The following is an 8,064-nucleotide window of genomic DNA, read 5'->3' as shown; positions in this document are numbered from 1 at the left end:
TATTGTTGCCTGGTTTACCATCATCATCTGGCCAATTGTTGGCTAAATTCAGTCAACTGCAAGACTTCAAGCTAGGTCTCTGATCTGGAGGTAGAGTACCCCTACCAACCTCAGAGGCCCTGAAATAGGTCACCTTTTCTTCTTTGACTAAATCACACAAATAAAATAAAATAAAATAAAATAAAAAAAACAAGCAACTCTTTCCCAAAGAGCTTTGATATTAACATGGATTTTGACAGGCAAAGAGTCAATATTTGTAGGTGAAGAGCGTAGTCAAGTAAATCAACGTAGCTAGTTGTCATACATTATTACAAGTACAAGTTATATCAATAACCAGAGAGAAAATAAACAAAGTTGGTCTTGGTGATATTTGAACAGAGAACAGAATTTATATCTTACCAATACCTCCTTACATAGTAAAATACCAACGTCCAAATAAAGTATAAGTGCCTGAACAGGTGCTTGTATTTATTCAGTGTCTGAATAGGCATTGGTACTGATTAGTATTTACTATCACACACATCTACTCCTCTCTTATTTACACAATTAATATTGGTCAACAGACATAGTGTAGTGACTTGGTTTTGGTTTCTGGTTGGAGTTTCTTCTTTAATTTACTAATGCTCATAGGAAATATATAAACAATCATAACTCTTAATTTCTTATCTTGTAAGATGAGTAGAAGCCATACCTTTAGACAAGAAAGCAATATCAGATTGCTACAGAAATAAAAAAAAATTAATGATTTATTAATTTAAAATAGATAACTTAGGTAATAAAAAAAAATATATATCATTAACTCTTTTGAGACACATGGTGTTTTGGTATGCATAGTCAAAAACTGGGAAGCAGTTGCCAGCAACCATGGAGATTGGCGACGTACCATAAAAGAGGGAACACATAGGAGTGACAGAGGGAGAGAGGAGAAATGGAAAGACAAGAAAAGACGTCAACAAGAAAGTATGACATTACAACCAGCCAGGCAAAGTCTTCGCTACATTTGCAGCACCTGCCAGATGGAGTGTTTGTCCAGGATAGGACTACACAGCCACAGCAGGAGATGTATTAGGACATGAAATGTAAAAGCCGGACTAGATTATTTTATGCGCAACTCCATTGTCTCCCGAGACAAAAAAGATGCCAACAATAGTCAAAAGGACCAAAATGTTTTTTCTGTTGAGATCAAAATCGATGGGTGCATGTACACAACAAAGGATAAAATGCCTAAACTACTTTATCAGTATGTAAAACTATATATATTCCATAGTTTTTGTAATCGAAATCAAATTTGGTGACTGGCATCCGTGCTAGTGGAGTGCTAAGAGTAACATCAGAGCAACAAACTGGCTTCCGTGCCCGTGGCACGTAAAAAGTGTGATCACTACCTGTGTCGCCTTACTGGCACGTGTGCTGGAGGCACGTGAAAAAACATTTGAGCGCAGTCACTGTCAGTGTCACTAGACTGGCTCCTGTGCAGGTGGCACATAAAAAGCACCATTTGAGCGTGGCCGTTGCCAGTACTGCCTGACTGGCCCTCGTGCTGGTGGCATGTAAAAGTACCCACTATACTCTCAGAGTGATTGGCATTAAGAAGGGCATCCAGCTGTAGAAACTCAGCTGGATCAGATTGGAGCCCGGTGCATCCATATGTTCCACCAGACCTAATTCAAATCGTCCAACCCATTAACAATCACATCATTGATACCCCAAGGCTACAAGATAATACATGAGTAATTCAAAACAAGGTGAACAGAGTAATATGAATGCTAAAAGGTTAAAAACATCCAAGGTCAAGGTGGAGGTGTTAAAGTAGGTGACAGATTAAGTCTACTACCTACTGTTCCCTATGATCACTGGTCACTAGTTCATCTGTAGTTACATGCCACCACAGCACTGCGTCTACTGCGGTTTACAAATCCTTGAAAATAATGTTGGTCAAAAGAAGAGTTTTTACTTAACCCTTTTAATACTAACATGCTTGTAGCTTGTATCTTGGCCTTTCTGCTTCGAGGTGACTTTAATTAAAAACCATCCATCAAAACTTTATGATAAATTATTTTCTAGAAACCAATTCAATAATTTTTTATCTTTTACTTGTTTCAGTTCCATGACTGTGACCAAGCTGGAGCACTGCTTTAAAGGGGTTTTTAGTTGAATGAATCGACACTAGGACATATCTTTTTTAAAGCCTAGTGCTTATTCTATTGGTCTATTTTGCTGACCTGCTAAGTTACAGGGATGTAAACACACCATCAACAGTTGTCAAGTGGTGGTGAGGGACAGAGACACAAAGACACACAGTGATATATACATATACAAATATATACACACACACACACACATACACACATAGAGAGAGAGACATCTAATGGGTTTCTTTCAGTTTCCATTTACTAAATGCACTCACAAGAGTTTGGCCAGCCTGAGGCTATAAGCAGAAGACACTTGCCCAAGGTACCATGCAGTGGGACTGAACCTAGAACCATGTGGTTGGGAAGTAAGCTTCTTACCACATAGCCGTGCCTGTGCCTAACAAAGCTATCTTATTAAATTCTTCACTCTTTTTCAAAATGAATTAAAAGTGCATTTCAATAACAATTTGGTCACAAAAGAATAAAAAACAGTAAATATTCTCCAAACTAAATCATGTTGCCAGGGTGGACCAAAATGATCTGACATATTTGGAGGCACAAAATAAGGAATAATGAAAAGAAAAATTTTATTTTCTGAATGTACATATAATGCCATTTTATATCATTAAGTTTTAAAAATTAAATCAGCTAAATGCTTCCCATCTTTGTCAACACACTGTTGGAGACGTTCATGAAAGTTATCGATAACTCTATGGATCATTTCTTCTGGAAGGGTTGCTATTTCTACACAAATTGCACATTTTAATTCATCAATAGATCGAGGGAGATGACTGAATACTTTTGATTTTAAATATCCCCACAAGAAGAAATTCCATTTCACCATTCCAGAAGAAATGATCCATAGAGTTATCGATAACTTTCATGAACGTCTCCAACAGTGTGTTGACAATGACGGGAAGCATTTAGCTGATTTAATTTTTAAAACTTAATGAAATAAAATGGCATTATATGTAAGAAATATCAAATGGAAATTGTAGTTATGATAGCTGTGCCGGTGGCACGTAAAAAGCACCATCCGAACATGGCCGATGCCAGTGTCGCCTTGACTGGCTTGTGCCGGTGGTACGTAAAAAGCACCAACCGATCATGGCCACTGCCAGCCTCCCCTGGCACCTGTGCCAGTGGCATGTAAAAAGCACCCACTACACTCATGGAGTGGTTGGCATTAGGAAGGGCATCCAGCTGTAGAAACACTGCCAGATCAGACTGGAGCCTGGTGCAGCCTCCTGGCTTCCCAGACCTTGGTCGAACCATCCAACCCGTGCTAGAACAGAAAACGGACATTAAACGATGATGATGATGATGATGATGATGATGATGATGTACATTCAGAAAATAAAATTTTTCTTTTCATTATTTCTTATTTTGGGCTTTTATTAAGCCTCCAAATGTGTCAGATCATTTTGGTTCACCCTGTATAATGCTAGTCAGAATTTATAATAGCAACAAGATGTCTGAAGAATTTTTATCTTTATTGATGACAACTGGTTCATGTTTCAGTAAAAAGGGTATATCATTTGATACATATGAAAAGTGAAGACATGTGTTATTTGTTATTATATTTGGCCTCAGGTCAGCAGCTGTTATCAAGAATTCTTGTAATCATAGGCATTCCAAATACGATCATCCTGTCTTTTAGTCAAATGGTTATCTAAGTTTACATCAGTCAATGTACTGTAAATACTTTTGAAGATATCAGTGAGCATTGAGAATGATTTAGTTGTTAGTTTAACCAGGTCAAGTAACATAGGCTTATGTAGTAGCACATAGTTTGCTGGGAAGAACCAGGTAGTCTGTGGCAATCTTCAGAAAGAAAAGATGTATCATTTGATATATTTTTTGTTTTTACTTGATTCAGTCATTAGACTGTGGCCATGCTGGGGCACTGCCTTGAGAGAGTCTATTATTTGTATGATTTACTAATGGGAAAATAATTATTTCCTCTGATGATTGCAAACTGAGCATCTATTTTATTATTTTATTTTTTTTATTTGTTTCAGTCATTTGACTGTGGTCATGCTGGAGCACCGGCTTTAGTCGAGCAAATCGACCCCCAGGACTTATTCTATCAGTCTCTTTTGCTGAACCAGTAAGTCACGGGGACGTAAACACACCAGCATTGGTTGTCAAGCAATGTTGTGGGGACAAACACAGACACAGAAACATACATACACGCACACATGTATGTGTGTGTGTATATATATATATATATTATATATATATATATATATATATATATATACAACGGGCTTCTTAAAGTTTCCGTCTACCAAATCTCCTCTCACAAGGCTCTGGTTGGCTCAAGGCTATAGGAGAAGACACTTGCCCAAGGTGCCATGCAGTGGGACTGAACCCGGAACCATGTGGTTCGTAAGCAAGCTATTTACCACAGCCATTCCTATGCAAAATTGTTAAACACATTAGAAAAACTATTTTGTTTAGATAAGATTATTAATTAACACTCTGTCGGTTACGAGGAAAGGGTTCCAGTTGATCCGATCAATGGAACAGCCTGCTCAGGAATTAAAGTCCAAGTGGTTGAGTACTCCACAGACAAGTGTACCCTTAAAATAGTTCTCAGGTAGATTCAATGTGACACAGAATGTGACTAAGCTGGCCCTCTGTAATATGGGTACAACTCATTTCTACAGCTGAGTGAACTGGAACAATGTGAGATAAAGTGTCTTGCTCAAGGACACAACATACAACAAGGTATTGAACTCATGACCTTAGGATCACGAGCCAAATACTGTAACCACTTAGTCATATGTTAAGTTTATTGCTGTAATTGAAATAGAGAAATAGAAAGAGAAAGCAATTATTCTTTTTGATATATTTTTTCTAGGATTGGAAAAAAAATTAGGAAGCGTGTATATATGAATTCAGATTGAAAATTCTGTTACATATTTCTAAATTTATACCATATTAATCTTAAGATTTAACCCTTTCGTTACCAACCCGGCTGAAACCGGCTCTAGCTCTGAGTACAAATATCTTGTTTACCAAACCTTATTCACAATTTATGTTCCTAACACTAGTTTAATGATAACTAAGTTATTTTACTAAATTCTTTGTTATATTTAAAATTAATTGAAAGGAACTCAGAGCATCTCAACAGAAATATGGTAACAAAAGGGTTAAAATATATAATAGAGAAACAATTCTTAACCCTTTCGTTACCAACCTGGCTGAAACTGCCTCTGGCTCTGTAGTACAAATGTCTTGTTCTCATAAGTTTTGAATAAAAATCTTCCACCAAAACTTAGTCACAATTTATGTTCCTAACACTAGCTTAATAATAACTAAGTTATTTTACTAAATTCTTTGTTATGTTTAAAATTAATTGAAAGGAACACAGAACATCACAAAATAAATACAGTAACAAAAGGGTTAAGAGATTTTTCTCATATGTTGAATATTATGCTATGTTGTTGTTGTTGTTAATAAAAACAAACTACAATTACAAAACTTATTACACAGAACAAGATTTCTAATTGAAAATTTAAATTGTACCTTCACGAAGATTCAAATATTTAATCCAAGGCCTGCAATGAATACGCAGTAAATAACTAAATACATAAACATACTGGTCTGTATATATATATATATGACAACCTTTCCTTGTGATTCAACATTTTTGTGTTTATTTTTTTTCAATTTATCAACAGTTTTTTTTTTATTTATTTCTCCCTTATCATCAACTACATATGTATACATTTTGGTGAGAAATGTTTCTTGAATTAAAATATTAATTCTTTGTCCATCAAATTAGCAAGTAAAATATTGTGCATTTGAACGAGACAATAAAAGAATATGTTTAAATCAGAAAATATAAACACATGTTACGTATAACAGAATGTACAAAAAATACACTTTAAAAATACATGGTAGGTCAAATACTACTAGGAAATACTAAGTGTTTTCTTGTTTTCTCTTGTGTGTGAGCCAGCTTCTGAAGTACTTATCAGTAACCAAAAGTTTTAGAATTCAAACAAATTGTTACTATGACAACCAGTAACCTAAATATCCCTGTATAGACTTATTCTCCCAAAAGAAACAAGTGGGCTACTTTTGTCTGTAGGAACACTGAATTGTAGAAATCTAAAAAATCAGGCTAAAGCACGTAAAACTTATTCATCGGGCTGCAATATTTACATGCCATATTAAGCATGAAAACGAAAAAAAAAAAAGTATTAAAGAAAGTTTAGTAGGTTTCATATTTATAATGTTTGCACAAGAAAGAAACAAGTGGTCCTACTAGTTACAAAGGGTGTTTTTTTATAGCTCTTAAAATAGACATTAAGGGAAAATTTTTATATATATACATTTCTGTGTTGAGGGTGTTTTCTCATAGCATGAAAGGAGACTTATTTTATATGGCTTTCATTTCAACGGCATGGAACAAAAAGACAATATCTTTATGTCAAATATATGCTTATATCTTAATATTTCTCATAATCAGTACAGCATAAATCTATGTCAATTATGATTTCTTTTGTTGAAGCACAAGGCCAAATTTTTTTTTAGGGGAAATGCACAAGTGATTATATCTACACTAGTCTTCACCTGTTTCCAAGCCAGGTAATATTCCACCCCACCATCGCCAGACATGATTTTCACTGGAAACAAACAACCTGGCTTGTATGAGGGTGATGCTTGTTTACAACCAGTACATGATGTCTAAACAATGGTACACACAAATACATACACAAGTACACAAATACACACACACATACATAGATACATACATACATGTATATGACAAGCCTCATTCAGTTTCATCATCATCATCATCATCGTTTAACGTCCGTTCTCCATGCTAGCATGGGTTGGACGGTTCGACCGGGGATCTGGGAAGCCAGAAGGCTGCACCAGGCTCCAGTCTTATCTTGCAGTGTTTCTACAGCTGGATGCCCTTCCTAACGCCAACCACTCCGTGAGTGTAGTGGGTGCTTTTTACGTGCCACCTGCACTGGTGCCAGGCGAGGCTGGCATCGGCCACGGTCGGATTGGTGCATTTTTCGTGCCACCTGCACGGAAGCCAGTCGAGGCGGCACTGGCTTCGGCCACGATTCGGATGGTGCTTTTTACGTGCCACCGACACAGAAGCCAGTTTATGTCAAACAAATCCATTCACAAGGTCTTGAGTGGCCCAGGAGTATATTAGATGACACTTGCCCAAGGTACCACTCAATGGGACTGAACCAAAGATCATGTGGTTGGAAAGCAAGCTTCTTAACCACACAGCCACACTTGTTAAAAAACAGACAAACAAAAAGAAAAAAACAAACAAACAATATTTTTAATCTGGCTGTTTACCTCTTAGAGCTCTTCCGGCAACAAGAGTGTGATACCAGATGTGTATCAGCTCTTGTGAGGGACACTTGTGGTACTGCAATTGAGTTTGAAGTGCTTGAGCAATTGAGAATTTTTCGCTCAACATTATACAAAGTACAATGTTTAGTAAAATATAACAGGGTTTTGGTAGGATTCAAATTTAGAATTCAGTTCTTATTCGGTACTTTTGTATTTGAGTAGATGGGGAATATACATTGAATGAACTACTGCTGTTTCCATTTACTAATCTAAAGTCCAACTCCTCCTCAAAGCGGTAGGGTGGTGTAACCGGGCAGTGTCAGAGCAATGACATCAGGAACTTCAGCTGCTGGTAGGGCCACCCAAGGCAGATTGGTCTGGCACCGAGCAGTATTAGAGCCACAGCCAGGCCAATGGGGCTCTGGTGAAAATTCCAAGAGGCATCTGATCAGCAACCAGCGGCTTCGAGGTTATTCTGTCCCTGCGTCTGTGGAGATTCCATGGCAAACAGGGATATGCATGCAGGATGTCGGGGACCGCTTGTGAATTCAATATTCCCACGAAACTTCTATGAATCCTACTATGAATACGAACT

At 37.0% G+C, this 8,064-nt stretch overlaps 1 protein-coding gene and 1 long non-coding RNA gene across 6 annotated transcripts in view; one reads left to right on the top strand and one right to left on the bottom strand.

Annotated features, from left to right (window-relative positions):
- The window catches only part of LOC115214228 (EF-hand calcium-binding domain-containing protein 4A), a 168,207-nt gene that overhangs the window by 65,557 nt on the left and 94,586 nt on the right, over positions 1 to 8,064 (bottom strand). The gene's annotated exons all lie outside the window — the stretch shown is intronic.
- Positions 4,802 to 8,064, top strand: part of LOC118764182 — a 28,260-nt gene continuing 24,997 nt past the window's right edge. Inside the window, exon 1 of the long non-coding RNA XR_004999966.1 lies at positions 4,802 to 4,915. This is a non-coding gene — a long non-coding RNA (uncharacterized LOC118764182). The remainder of the gene's footprint in view (positions 4,916 to 8,064) is intronic.

The sequence above is a fragment of the Octopus sinensis genome, linkage group LG7 (assembly GCF_006345805.1).
Source record: "Octopus sinensis linkage group LG7, ASM634580v1, whole genome shotgun sequence".
NCBI classification, from domain to species: domain Eukaryota; kingdom Metazoa; phylum Mollusca; class Cephalopoda; order Octopoda; family Octopodidae; genus Octopus; species Octopus sinensis.
This window is presented reverse-complemented; position numbering and strand designations above follow the sequence as displayed.